This window comes from Pteronotus mesoamericanus, unplaced genomic scaffold, assembly GCF_021234165.1.
Source record: "Pteronotus mesoamericanus isolate MK-2021 breed Mesoamerican mustached bat unplaced genomic scaffold, CSHL_Meso_final scaffold_85, whole genome shotgun sequence".
In the NCBI taxonomy this organism is placed as follows: Eukaryota; Metazoa; Chordata; class Mammalia; order Chiroptera; family Mormoopidae; genus Pteronotus; species Pteronotus mesoamericanus.
The window spans coordinates 3,021,046-3,036,376 of record NW_026555329.1 but is presented as its reverse complement, the minus strand read 5'-3'; the positions used below and the strand labels follow the sequence as shown (position 1 = coordinate 3,036,376).

General features: G+C 39.7%; 1 protein-coding gene across 4 annotated transcripts in view; it reads left to right on the top strand.

Annotated features, from left to right (window-relative positions):
• Window positions 1-10,416: 10,416 nt before the first annotated feature.
• Window positions 10,417-15,331, top strand: part of SNX10 (sorting nexin 10) — a 59,259-nt gene continuing 54,344 nt past the window's right edge. Inside the window, exon 1 of one of the 4 annotated variants that reach the window (XM_054564507.1) lies at window positions 10,417-10,550. The gene's annotated coding sequence lies outside the window, so the exon portion shown is untranslated. The other 3 variants (XM_054564510.1, XM_054564508.1, XM_054564509.1) reach the window with 3 other exon arrangements.

The following is a 15,331-nucleotide window of genomic DNA, read 5'->3' as shown; positions in this document are numbered from 1 at the left end:
CTAAAAATATCTTGGAAAAATATTGACAAGACAATGGAGAGTAGAGTTGGAAAAAGTAGGTTTTTAACTTTCTACTAATTGGACTTTGATAAAGCCTAATTTGTTAAAAATTAATATATATCAATAATATGATTCATTTCAATTTTGAAAACACACAATCATCTTGTATGGAATTTATAAATAAATAGAAAATCCTATGGGTGATAGAAGTGTAAATTCTTCACATCTTTACAAGGTTTGACATTAGTTTTCACAATTCTTAAAAATGTGCATACCACATGATGCAGCGATCTCACTTGAAGAAATTTATATAAAAAAAAGCAAACAATTCCCATTGAAATGCCTAATAATAGAAGGTAGTTAAAAAATTGTAATATCCATATGATGGAATAATATGCAGCCAGAAAAAATGTAATTATATTTTTGAGTATTAAGAAAGTATCTCTCACTTTTCCTAGAGCCATTTGTTCTCTCCTGTTCAGTATGTGGTAATAATTATCTCAGGGGAAGAGCATAATATTTTTAAGATGCACAGATGAAGAAGGTAGTGTGAACAGATGAAAATGACCAGACACTAGTTTTCTCTTCCCTGCCTTCCCCCCGCCCCCCACCGCAACCCTGGGCAAAGAAAAGATAGTAACATTTAATTGACCGAGATTAATTCCTGTTCTTAGATGGAAGGGGGCTTGAAAAGATATTAACTTCAATTCTATAAAAGAATTTTAAAAGTTATAATTATTGCACACCTGATTTTGTGTCTAATGCGATTGATTCTAAGACTTTAAAACATGCATGAAAAACATTAAAAAATATATCAAAATATTCATATAGTGACTTTAAAAAATTGTTTGCATTTCTTTTACTTTTTAGAATGAATAAGAATCTCACTTTTGGAACTGAAAGAAATAATTCCGTCAGGAATGCTTCCCAGCACTTTTCCTGCTTTGCTTTTAATAATACACTGTAAATGCTAAATCCCCACTTTGTTCTCACTGGGAAGGTGTTTATACTAATAGCTATAGACTTTGCCAATCTTATCTTTTTGACTTTGTATTAAATCCAGTTTTCTGGAGAATTTTCTCTTAATTATGCTTGTGTTTTTCCATGTTCCCATAGAGAGGCAGAAGTAGGCACAGGAACCTTGTTGTCATGGATATAGATAGATGACACAAAGTTGGCTTAAAAGTGTGTGATGACAAAATATAATTATGTTGTCTCTGTGACAAAGTAGGTTTTTTCAAGAAAAATTAAGTCAGTGAAAGAAAATTTGACAATGATTTCCACAGAGTGTTTTAAATTACATGGTTATGAGAGGAGATACCTGGTGGTGTGAAGGTCAAACCTGGAGGTGACCCAAAGCCCTAGCCTAAATTCTCATCTTAGTTCTGTCACTAATTCGCTGAGATCTTCTGAGCCCATTTCAAAAAGGGTTTAAACCGATGACCTGGTAAGATCTCTCATTGTTCAGAATAGTGCCCTAGATCCAGGTAATGCTATTTAACAGCCTTCAAAATCTTTCTGCGTTCAAGTTCTTACATCCTTCTCAGAGCGTTACATATCCTGAAAACAATAAGGTTTCTAATTTACAGATGATTAAATTAAAGAAGTGACATTAAAGTTGACAAGATCTCTCAGCTGGGTTGTGGGACAACAGAGATCAAAATTGAGGACTTCCGCCCCTAGAACACTATCCACCACAGGAAAAAAAGCAACAAGTGTTTGTGAAGTGCTTCCCATGAGCAGGCACCAGGACAAGGGCTCATTATGGTACTTTTCACTTCCCCCAGCCATGAAGTCCAAGGGACAATTATTATCCCATTAAAATGTTAATACGTATTCCCAGGTTTATCTCCAGAAAAATGGTTACCTTACCAATAGGGTATGAGAATTCTTGTTTCTCTTTGTCTTTTTCATTTGTGCCATTCAGGAAGTCAAACAAAGAAATGAAAAAAAGAAACCCCTCAACTTGTTATTTTATTTTGGTTTTAATTAGTACTTAATTATATATGCAGTTGAGCAATGAAACTTTCAAGCAGGAAAGGACTTCACCCATCCATGTGTGGGCTGGTGTCGAGGGAGGGACCTGGAGACAGGGAGCCCAGGTGAGAAGTGCTGAGGTCTGGTGCAGGCTGCGCAGGTGGGACTGTGGCATCAGGGGAGTCCAAGGTCAATGAAGGTCATCTTGATGACAATTCAGGGCAGTGTGGTCTGTTGTCATTGGAACTAAAAAGGCCCAACTTAATCATTTATGTTGTGCCCTAAGGAAGAATTAACAAAAAGGGGATGCTATATACATTTATATATCCTGGGATATATAAATTTGCGTGCATTTAACCAGTTCTGTGGCGGGAAACCTGGGTTTCATGCTCATGAGTGAATGAATGATCTGCGCCAGTGTACCTTGGCGTGGGGCTGGATAGTTCATTTGAATATACCGTGACCTGGGTTTTTAAAAAAATTCAGCAGAATAATTTTTTTCCCCTGAAGAAAACCATGCTCATGGGAAGGAGGGAGAGGGGGAAGAGGAGGAGGAGGAGGAGGAGTGAAGATCACTCGTGTTTATACAGTGAAAAACGGGGGTTCTTGTCTTAAGATTACCAGTTTTTCTCCTCTCTCTGGGTCTAATAACACTAATAATAGCTCACATTTTTTTTAGTTGTTGCTGTGTCCCAGAAACAAAATTTCCTACCTAGATTAACTCACACCCTCCACAATCTTTGAATGTTATGTTTATGATCCTCATTTTTTAGACACAAACACTGTATCATAGAGAAGTTTAATAACTTGCCCAAGTTTGCACAATTCATGAGCAGTGGGGCTGGATTTCAAACCCAGGTGGTCTGGCTTCCCAACCAGTTTGCTTAATCTAATTACACTGCCCTAAATTCTTTTCGTGGCAGTGGGGTGGAAATTTCTGGAGACAAAGGCCAATTAAAGGGCTTTGCACTATTCCCTATCACAGATTTCATCTACTGATCTCTAAGCTGGTGTGGCGCCCTGAGTGGTAGGGTTGGGCCGTGTGGTTTGCTCTTGGTTGTACACTGTTATTATTTCTTATATGTCCTTATGGGGATATATAAATATAGGGGTATTTTCTCCATGTAACTTTTAACCAAGTGGTTAAAATGTTACCTTGGAAGTCATTCTTATTTATCTACCTATTTATTTATTTATTTTCTTAAAAGGACACAGGAGGCAGATGACAATGTTCTACATTTATTTCTTTAATTTTTATTTATTGATTTGAGAGAGAGAGAATAACATCAATTTGTTGTTCCACTTATTTATGCATATATTGGTTGATTCCTGTGTGTGCCCTCACCTGGGATTGAATGTACGACCTTGGTATATGGAGTGAAAGTCATTCTTTTTTAGTTTTGAACCAACTCATTCATTTCCTTATTTAATCAATTCCCTGGTAAGGGGCATTTAGATTGTTTGTAAACAATGCTACAACCAGTATCTCTGGACATAAGTCCTTTACATAAGTGAGAGCCATACTATATTCCTAGTAGTGAACTTATTCTATCAAAGGATATGTGCATTTTATTCATTCATTCATTCATTCATTCATTCCTCACCCATGTTTTCATTGATTTTAGAGAGAGAGGAAGGGTGGGGAGGGGGGGGAGAGAGAGAGAGAGAGAGAGAGAGAGAGAGAGACTTCCATTGGTTGCCTGCCATATACACGGGAACCAGTGATCAAACCTGCAACCTACTTTTGTGCCCTGACTGGAAGTCAAATCTGCAACCTTCTCGGTGTATGCGACACTCCAACCAACTGAGCCATGCAGCCAGGGATGGAGGGAGGAAGTTCTTGAAGCTTCCAATCTGTATTTTCCAATGATGCTTATCAAGACACTGAGGAGGCTGTGAAAAGAAAATTGTGAAACACTGAAGCAATGAAAACACCCTGTCAAGAAGGGGCATATGGGACCACCGTCAAGTCCAGCAAAACCACAGACTTCAGTGGTAATTCCCGGGTGCAGTAGGGTATAAGGAGAAGACACTGCACACAGGGAAACACTATTTGGCACGTGACCCTCCCTGGGGACCTACTCCTGGAAATGAGCCAAGTGCTTCTGCTAAGAGCCAACAGTTTCCCATTCTCAAGAGGGCAATCTGGGAAGAACCTTAACAACGTTTACAGGAGGGAGATTATATATATTACTTTCTTGGCTGGGCAGGGGCTGAGCTGCACCAAGTGTGAGGAAGATACACCCGTATCTGACTCTGTGCGTCCATTGTCCTATGCAATTGTGTGAAACCAGCCAGGTCAAGAAATAGAATATTATTTCATGCCTCATCCAGTCACAGCCTCCCACTGCCATGACTACTAATGCTACAGATGACTTGTGCCTGTTGTGTCTTTTATGCGCTCTTCAATGTTTGGCTTCTTCCACTCAATATTATGGCATAAAAATTATCCATGTTGCTGTGCGTAACAGTGGGTGCATTCACTCTCAGTAATGTATGCATACACACAAGGTATTTCTCTCTCAATGTCGATGGTCATTTGTGTTGTTGACAGTCTGGGAACATTGTGGACAGTGTTGCTACAAACATTCCTATCTATACAGTCTTATACTGAACACACATGTGCATTTATGTTGGGCACATGTTCAGGAGTGCATTTACTAGATCATAGGGTATGTGTATGTTCAATTTTAGTAGACAGTAATGAAGGTAGTTTCCAAAGTGGATTGTGAGAGTTCCAGCTGCTAAATTTTTCTGAGGAGCAAAATTTAGTATTATTATAAGTCTTATTATGGCCAGCAGTTTTAATGGCTATTTCCTTGGTAAACAATAAGGCTGATCATCTTGTTATATGTTTATTGTTGATTTGAATATTATCTTCTAGGAGTTTAAGCATGTGCTCATTTTTCTATGGGGTTGTCTGATTTTTTTAAAAAAGTTTTTATTTATTTATTTCCAGAGAGAGGTGAAGGGAAGGAGAAAGAGAGGGAGAGAAACATCAATGTGTGGTTGCCTCTCATGTGCCCCCAACTCAGGACCTGGCCTGCAACCCAGGCACGTGCCCTGACTGAGAACTGAAGCCCTTTGGTTTGCAGGACGGCACTCAAACCAGTGAGCCACACCAGCCAGGGCAGGCTGTCTGATTTCTTAAAAACTTGATTCCAAGGAGTTGTTTATCGTCTGGATACAAGTCCTTTGTCAGATTTATATATTACAAATACTTTCTCTCATTCTGGTTAATTTTTTTACTCTCTTAATGGCATCTTTTCATGAACAGAATTTCCTAATTTTAATGTAATCCAGTTTATCAAAATTTACTTAATGACTAATGTTTTATGCTCCGTTTTTTTAAAAAAATCTTTGTCTACCTCAAAGTTTAGCAAATAACCTCCCTAAATATTCATTGGGAAGCTACAATTCCTTTCTGGGAAGGTAATGAACAATTCCTTTCACATTTAGGCCTCTGTTGCATCTTGAGATGATATTTCTGTGGATGTCATCCTTTTTATTTTTGTTCCTTTTAAAAAATTTTTTTGTATTACTTTGTATTGTGATTTTTTTTAATGTATATTTAAATTTTTCAATTACAGTTGATATTCAAAATTGTATTAGTTTCAGGTGTACAGCATAATAGTTAGACATTTATATAACTTACAAACTGATCACCCCTATAAGTCTAGTATCCATCTGGCACCATACATAGGTATTGCAATATTATTGATTATATACCCCATGCTGTACTTTATGATATTATTTTAATTTTATTTTCCATATATTTATGGATATGCATATATATATATATATCCATAAATGTGCCCCAAACATTTATAGGTCTTGGGCAAGAGTAAAATGGAGACATGCATACATATGTCTAAATATTTACAAGTTATAAATCAAACTGACAAACTGCTAAATAAAATATAATCTATTCTTCTACCTTGAAAGGCTTCCTTTATAATGTCAAAATTGAAAAATATATTCAGAGTCACGTTTTTATGTGATTGATGTTTGGTAAATATCAAAGATGACTAAATTTAATTATTATTGGGCATATCTGGGTGTTCTGTTGATGGACATATTTGTATGAAGAAAAAAATAGATTCAGAATTCATAAACTATTATATATTTATTCCATAAAGTTAATTTTTAACTTTATTTTAGCTAAATCATCAATTTTATCTTATAATCAAGATTTTTACATAATTTGTCTTCTGACAGTAATGATCTCAAGAATTAAAAATAAAATGTAACTATAGTGAAAATGAACAAAATATGAATATATTTTTATCAAAACTTTCAGGTGTTTTCTAAAAATCATTCTTCTAAAGTGTCCAGTATCACCTATTGAAAATTTAAAAAAAGTATATTTAATAAACATAAAATTTGTTAATTAAATTATTTAAACAAATTGGTCACTTGAAATTTGATTTTCTTGAAAAAATCAATGAAATATTTAATATTTCCATACAAAAATTTTTACAATTGTAACTTTCAATGTCAATTATTTGCCAGTATAAAGAATCAGTACCACATTTCACCCATGTTATGTCTAACCCACAGAGATAGAAATTCAACAGGAATTTGAATTAATATTGCAAAAATATTCCAAGCTGTTTTGAGCAATTGCTGTAAATACCTTACCAACAGCCGGTGCCTCCAAAACAGGATTTGAAACATAAAGAGAAGCAGAGAATAGATGCTTGGTGCTGCTGAAAAATGATGTTTTGTTACATAAGAATTTGTTACATTTCTGCCATCTGAAAGGAAGGGTTCCAGAGGTAATAAATTTGTCCTGTCTGGTACCCAAGTGTTACTGCTACTCACATCCTCCTTGCACTTTGAAGCATTAAGTCTCAGATGTTGGGACTAACAGAACCCCCCAAACCTCACTGCAGTAGCCCTTGTACACTGAAAATTAACTGATGTTTATCCATGTGGCCAAGTTAATTTACTTTGTACAGACCTCAGAATAAACCTTGACCTCGGTCTTACTGTAAAAAGCCCAATTGTTACACATAAAGGGCACGTCTTCAAGGGCTGTGTGAGTTGTGCCCTGAACAACCCTACGGGGCACTATTCATACGGTAGTAAGTTTGTACATTTTTTATTTTTATTTTTTAAAGATTTTAATTATTTATTTTAGAGAGAGGGGAGGGAGAAAGAGAGGGAGAGAAACATTGATGTGTGAGAGAAACACCGACTGGTTGCCTCTCGTGTGCCCCCAGCTGGGGACCTGGCCCACAACCCAGTCATGTGCCCTGACGGGGGTGTGGAACCAGAGACCTTCCAGTTCACAGGCTGATGCTCAGCCTAGTGAGCCACACCTGTCAGGGCTATACACTTTTTAATGATAGTTTTCCAGCAGATGGCAGTAAGTTGTCCAGAAGAAAGCCTTAAAAAAATTCCCACAGAGGTGTTATATGGGCTAGCAACAGTGTTGGGTTATTCTTCTCCCAGAGGAAACATCTGTTAAAAATTTGAGGTTGTCCTTCTAGACCATGTGTTTACATAGATAAATATATGTATATATAAAAACAACATATTTTATGTTTAAAATTTTTTATATAAACACTAGCCCACTGTATTATGTTCTTTAAATTTTTTTTAATAGTTATTGATTTTAGAGAGAAAGATGAAGGAAGAGAGAGAGAAACATTGATTTATTGTTCCACTTATCTATGCATTCATTGGTTGCTTCTTGTATGTGCCCTGACCAGACATGGAACCTGAAAACGTGGTGTATCGTGACGATGCTCTAACCAAGTGAGCTACCTGGACAGGGCCCACTGTGTTATTCTCAATTTTGCTTTTTTTCATGGAATATGTCTTAAAGATCTTTCGCTGTGAATACACACAGACTTCCTCCATTGTTTGATTTGATGCACAGCATTCCATGCTATCCATGTATTATAGACTATTTAAACATATTGGTGGACGCTATGACAAACAAGGCTGCAATTCTTATCCTTGTACATATTCCCATACTCACATATGTACGGGTTTCCGTAGGGGACATGCTGAGAAATGGTATTGCTGACTTATAGGGTACACACAATTTTAGTTTTGATAAGACACTACCACATTGTTCTCCAAAACTGCTTTCCCATTTATATTCTCATGAACACAGCATGAAAATACTTATTGTCAGCATGAAAGACTGTTAGTGAAAAATTTTTTACTACGCTCACCATTGAAACATGGATTCTCCTTTTAGGATTTATTAGCTCTTTCTTGTTCCTCTTTTGTGAATTGTCTGTTCATATCTTTAGTGTTTGTCTCTCACTTTATTTATGTATTTTTGAAGATGCTCTTTTAATATTTGAAAGGCTTGGGAGGATATAGAGTACCCTCACCAAAGTGTATCCTTTCAGAGATACTTTTTACATATATGGAGACTGATTTTTTTAAAAAATTAGGCTTGTGCATGTCCACTCATAGAAAAATTTTATAATGGAGTGTAAGCATATTCTCTTCTGCAAGAGTTGTCATAATGAAACTTGGATATTAGGCAAGCATTTGTTCAGGAAAGATGAGATATCCATTAGAGACAACATTGAAGTAATATTTATGAAGCTCTTTCTTACTCTGCTGCGGTACTGGGATAAGATATTTACATACTTTATCTCCCAACTCCAGACCTGTTGGGTAGGTACAATTTCTCATATAGGAAAACTGAGGCTTGGAGAGATGAAGTCAAGCAGAAGCTTTGGGATTAGGATGGAGCTTTTGGCTCTGAAGCCTGAACAACTGCTTTCTACCACTGCCCCATCGCTATTGACTGTAATGTGCCCCTGCTCCAGAACCAGCACCATGTGTATAAAATAGAGGCTACAATAAAAGCAGAACAGGAACCCCCTGCCCCCACGCCTGTGTTCCGTGTAAGAGGATAACCTCTCCATCAGCCTTGTTCTTTGGTTGACTATGGGTGCTAACTAAACCATACTATAATTTATATCAAAGACCTAGAAATCAGATGACTTAAGACTAGACTTATGTTCAAGATACGTTCAGTAATGTTAAACTTTGTTTTTGGTCAGTTTTAAGCAACCAGTTTATTATTTTTATTTTGTAGTAATAAAATTAAATTTGCCATTGAAATCAATGCTTTTAAAATCCTGCAGCATATGATAATTTGAAGCTTTTATGGGGTTTACAAATTTTTAAGGGAATGAAGCTATTTTAATAAAGCAGAATGAAGAGGATATCAAGTTGTGATAATAAAAGTATAACAAAGTTTATCGAGCACTTACTATGCATCCAGCCTAGTTCCAAGAGCTTTACCTGAGTTATTTCACTTAACCCGCACAACAACCCTCTGAGGCTGGCGTTCTTACTAACATCCCAGTTTTTCAGGTGGGCCTGGGATGGCCCTTAGTGATAATCGACAGCCAGTTATATTTAAAGAGAAAATTCGTGCTTGAAAAGTGAAATATTGGGTTACGTTTATCCTGCCATGTAGCTACCAACTAGCAATTTCAGTGGCTATAGTCATAAGTCGCTAAATGACGGGAGCGCATTGATAAACGTGTCATTCGACGATTTCATAGCTGTGTAAATGTCCTAGTGTATTTAGACAAACCTAGATGGTATAACCTGCTACGCACGTATGCTGTATGATATATACTATTGTTCCAAGGCTACAAGCCTGTATTGCATGTTACTGTGCAAAACAATACGAGATTAAATCAAGCACAAGAGAATGTCGATGTATGAGGCTGCCACATACTATTTTACAGCAAACTTTTTTTTAATAAGTAGAAAGAGTACATTCTAAAATAATGATAAAGAGTATATATAGTAAATACATAAACCAGTAACACAGTAATTTATTTTCCATGCAAACAGATGGGTCAGATGCCGCCAAAGGTGCCATTTTGGAAATGATTTATTAATTAAGGTTACTTGACAGAGCTCCTTTATTTTCTCCTAAGTTTTATTATGAAAGATTTTAAACAGAAAAGTTGAAAGACTATTATAGTACACACCCATATGCCCTCCACCTAGATTCCACCGCTAACATTCTATCATTCTTGTTTATCACATAGTCTATCCATCCCTCTTCCCCGCCATCAATCCTCTCCATAATTAAGGGGGGCAGGTGTTTAGCAAGCTCAAAGGGGCTTCCAGCGGTGATTCCAAAGGATGCCACTTGCACACATCTTAACCGCAGCATTCCGGGCTAGCTAGGTTATTTTCCCCCTTGCCTGATTTCAGGGACCCGGGAGGCGGAATCCGGGCTTCGAGGAGCCGGCGCCCTCCTGCGGCTGCACCGCTCGCTGCAGAGGGCCCAGGGTCCGCCTCATCTCCCGCGGGCAGGCAGGAGGGCGGGGCGCAACCGGCGACAGGGAGCCACACCTGGGCTGGGCGGTGCGGTGGCCGGGCCCGGACAGCGGAAGCCAGTGGCCAGGCGGAGGGCACTGAGCGCGGGCGCGGGACCGCTACGTGCGCGGGGAGCGCGGGGCTGCTCTCGGGTGCGCTCCTGGGCGCTCGCCACCGCCGCTGCTGCGCCTTTGAGTCAGCAAACTCCGCTGCCCGCGGGCCCTCCCCTGCTTGACTGCCTGGAGCTGCTGCGCGTAAGTGACAGGAGAGCTGCCGGGCAGGCCTCCACGCGCTGCCGGGTGGGGACCACAGCCAGGGGGCGAGTCTTCTGCCCTTGCCTTTCCGGAGGCGTGGGGCTCTTCCCGGTGAGCCCAGGTGCCGCTCGCCGCGGTCTGGGTCGCCTGGGTTAGGAGCTGGGGAAGTGCCTCCTCTCCATCGGAGATGTGCAGGGGCGTAAGACGTGGTCTTTTGGCAGGGGAGGGCTCGGAACGCATTGACCCAGGGATTCGCGGCTGAAAAGAGGAGAGGGTGGCACAGAGGTGAATCCTGGATGCCAGAAAAAGTGCTGTGGCACCTCACTCCAGGCCGGGTTTGGGTCCCCCCCCCCCCACAAATTCATGAAAGGGTAGCTTTGCATTTAGGCACTGGGAGGGGTAGCAGGGTTTGTTTGTTTGTTTGTTTTTTCGTGGAATTGTGGGATTGAGAGAAAATCCACGTTGACTGAAAACCAGGTTTGGTGCCACCGGAGAGCAACAGCCTGTTTTTCAGTTCTGATGCATCCTACTTATGTTAAGATTATACACGGGTAATTGAGGGGAATGGACATGGGACTTAGAGCAACATGTCTTGATTGCAAGTGTTAAAAAAATTCAACTGAGTACATTTTAAAGATCTTATTGACTGTATTCGATGATTCATGAATTAGGCAGCATCCATATAGCAGAGAGAAAGGAGCTCCCAGGAGCTGTACAAAATGGAAGACTTTTGTAGGCCGAAGGGAGCGGACGTGGAACTTACAGTAGCAAAAATCGGATTGGATGTGGGAAGGTCACCTTCCTTAGGGGAAGGCAGGGTCTATCAAGCAGATTACCTCACTTGTAATTCCAGATTGACTGATTTAAGATTCTACTCCTCGTAGGGGCTGAAACTGTAATTAAATTAGGTATTGGCACCCTGGCCAGTGGCTCAGCTGGTTGGAGAACTGACTGGAACACCAAAAGGTTTTGGGTTTGATCCCTGGTCAGGGCACATATCTGGGTTGCGGGCCTTGATATCTGGTTGGGGTGCTTATGGGAGGCAATATGTCGATGTTTCTTATTACATCAATTCCCACACCCCCCACACCTCTCTCTGTAAAATCAGTAAAAACATATCCTTGGGTGAGTTTTTAAAAAGTAAGTAAATTAGGTACTGTCTTGGTTTGGTGATGTGGGGGTCAGCAAGAGTGACTGCTTTCTGGGCCTGTTGTCTCCTTTTTTAACAAAACGAAGGGCTTGCATTTCGGCAAGGAACGATTCCATGTAAGAATATTGGAATTAGAAATTTAGAGCAGGTAGGAGGCTTTCATGCGATCTCATTCAAACCTTTCATTTTAGGAACAGGGTAATTAAGGCCCGGGGAGGGGAGCCATGCAGCCGGACGGGAGTAGAAACAGGCCTGGATCCCTGTTGGCTGCTGACTCCTACTGCAGCGTCCTCTCCACCCTTTGAGGGTGTGAGGTGGGTGTAGGCTTGGGATGTACAAACTCCCTTTATTCTCCGGGGCCAGAGGGGGTGATGTGGAAGCCACTAGTGAGGACTGACTTCTCCATCCATTGACCATGCTTAGCTGGGGCCCCTCAGTCCGAGAATAGAGGTGAGATGAGATGTCCCTGCTGCTTCTGCCATTGTATCCAATGAGGCCTACTCCTGAGGGTATTTTTCTTTTTTTTTAAGGCATGGGGCTGCTTTGAATAAAGGTACAAAAATAAATATATCTAGAAGTAAATAATATATGATGATGTGAAGTAGTATGGTTAGCACCGACTTGTGTTTAACAGGATCATGTTGTTTCTTCTGCCCTTCTATTTCATTCTCATTTTTGAGGTTACTATTTCCCCAAGGTGAGGAAATTGGTGTTGGAAGAGTGGGGACCCATTCAGGTGACAGTGCTCCTCACGAGGGCTCTTTCTTTTTTTCTTTTTATTGAATTTATTGGGGTGACAACCAGAGTTTTCTTGACTGGGACCGTCTGCTTCTCTTCACACCACGCTGGACCGTGGTGTGAACTCCTCTTGTTTTACTTATGGGAAGACCTCCTGGAGCTTGATATCCAAAAATAGAGTTAGAAATAAACACCATTCTTTTCCAAATAAAAGTGTATGAATTAAAGACTAATGTCTGTGGTCTGTAGCAGCAGTTGGATGTGATTCTGGAGCACTCTTGATGTCCTTCCTCAGCCTTAAGACTTATTCCACTTTCGTTTTGAAGGGTTCACTTGGTTAGGTAAGCTGTTTTGGGAAATGGCTTCTTTTTCTCATTTAGGCTGTGGTTTAACAACCACTTGTAAAGGGCAAGGTCCAGCCTTTGCAGTCTTTCATTTCTAAGCGTGGCAAAGAAGGGCTTTGGGCCAAAGTCATGGCTGACCTCCGTGGAGAATACCCTGAAGTTTGGACTGTTATCTGCGACCTCTTTCTTTCTCTTAGTAATCCAGTAGGTAATAATCACCTCTTTTTGTTCTCTAAACCCTGTTCAGATAGGATGTACTTGGTAGTCGTTACAACTTCTGGTTTCAGATTCATCAGAGTTGAAATATTGGCACAGTCATTTGCTAGTTGAGGTGTTATCGACAATGTACTTAACCTAAGCCTGTTTTATCCTTTATCCAGAAATAAATGAATGATAATCCTTGTCCCCCGGAATTGTTAATAACAAGAGCTGAAATTTATTGAACACTTGTGGTATGCCAGGCAATGTGAAGAGTTTCTATGTGGCATTCTCATTAATCCTCACAATGAACTTATGAAGCAGCTTCAGTTTAAACTGGGGAAACTAAGGCGTCATGATATTTATAACTACCCAGAATTCTTCAGCTCACGGTTTTAACCACCCAGCAAATGTGTCCCAGATTTCTGTAATAGCTAATAATCATTTAAGGCTGAGTGTGTGCTAGGCCCTGCTTCAGCTACCCTATATTAACAATACTTGAGATAAGTACTGTTTTTAGCCTTCTTGCCTTTATATTACAGATGAAGAAACTGAGGCACAGAGCCTAAGTCAGACAAGTAGTAAATGATGGAGCCAAGATTTAAACGGGCAGTCTGGTCCTGGAGTAGGTACTCTCAGCAATTGCCCTATGAATACAGGCAAAGGGCTTAGCCAGGTCTCAGTCAAAGGCAACTCTTAAATGGCATTTTTATTTTTCCCTAGTAACCAGTCCCTCCTCCCAATCTCTGCAGAACAGATGCTTTTAGTTCTGTAAATGATTCAACTGTGCCTAAGGTTTTGTGATTCTGTATACATTTCTGCTGTATTCTCTGGTATTTTTAAAACCTTGTGGTAGGTCTCAGTGATCTTGACTCTGGAAACACAGAGATAGGCTTTAGGGATCCTGTGAACCCTCTGAAAATGTATGATTTCATACCCATGTGTAAAGGGGGCATTATTCTGGGGGAGAGAATCCATTAAAAACAACAAAGAAACTGTTTTTGCTTAGGTTGATAACATCCACTGTTGGTGAGGGTATGGGAAAATAGATTGCCACCATATATTTTGTGGGGAGTGTACGTTCATACAACCTTTTGGAAAGGCAGTTTGGCAGTGTTTAGAACATTAAACATTTTGCATTCTTTCTGATGCATCATTTCCATATCTAGGACTTTATTCCTCAGAAATACTTGTCTACTTGAATAAAGGAGGAAGTTGTGATAAACAAGCTGATGCAGAGAAGGCCCATTATATATTTAACCAACAAAAGCAACATGCAGAACAGTAAGTATAGTATGATCTAATTAAAAAAAAAATAGATGCCTATTTTTTTAAAAAAAATTTTTAAAATTTAATTACTGTTAGAGAGAGGGGAAGGAAGGGAGAAAGAGAAGGAGAGAAACATCATTTCATTGCCTCTCACATGCCCCCAACTGGGGACCTGACCCACAACCCAAGTTTGTGCCCTGACCAGGAATCAAAACAGCAACCTTTTGGTTTTCAGACTTCCCCTCAATCCACTAAGCCACACCAGCCAGGGTGATAGATACCTATTTTTTCAAACTTGTAAGTTTTGAAATAAATTTAAACTTATAAAAATAGTACCCAAATAATAAGTCTCTTATTTTAAAGAATAATGGGTATGTAGTACTAAAAAGAAATTGCAATACTGAAGAATGCCTGTGATAAAAAAATGACATAAATGACTTAAAATGACATAAATGCCTGGGTAGGGGATGGTCTTTGCTGTGTGGAGGACCCAGTCCTCTGGATTTCCAGGCAAGTATTCCCAGCTGCCTTTCTTGCTACTTTTCCCAAAGATTTGCCCCAGCCTCCACTCCTGAAGGCAGGAATGTTATATAGCAAGAAAATTGCTCAATCCAGAGGTCCATTTACCCTAGATTATGTGGTTGTTAAGGGTTTTAAAAATTTAGCTTCATCTCTCTCAATTTAGTTTTGTTTTGTGGGTGCAGTGCAAAACTAGTTCTGCTACCCTTTCACTGGGATTTTCTTGGCATTTCCCTTCCTCCAGTAGGTGTCTAACCTGGGCTTTCTGACTTTGACAGTCAAGATCTTATATAATCCACCTGTGTAGTTAAAAACGTATACTATAGCCCTGGCCAGTGTGGCTCAGTTTGTTGGGCATTATCCTATAAACCGAAGGTTGCCGGTTTGTACTCCTGGTCCGGGCACATGCTGGGGTTACAGATTTGGTCCCTTGACATGGTGCAGGAGGCAACCGATTGATGTTTCTGTCTCACATTGATGTTTCTTGCCCTCTTTTTCCCCCTCTCTTCCCCTTTCTCTGGAGTCAATAAAAGAAAAACAAGTTAAAAAAACATACATTCTTT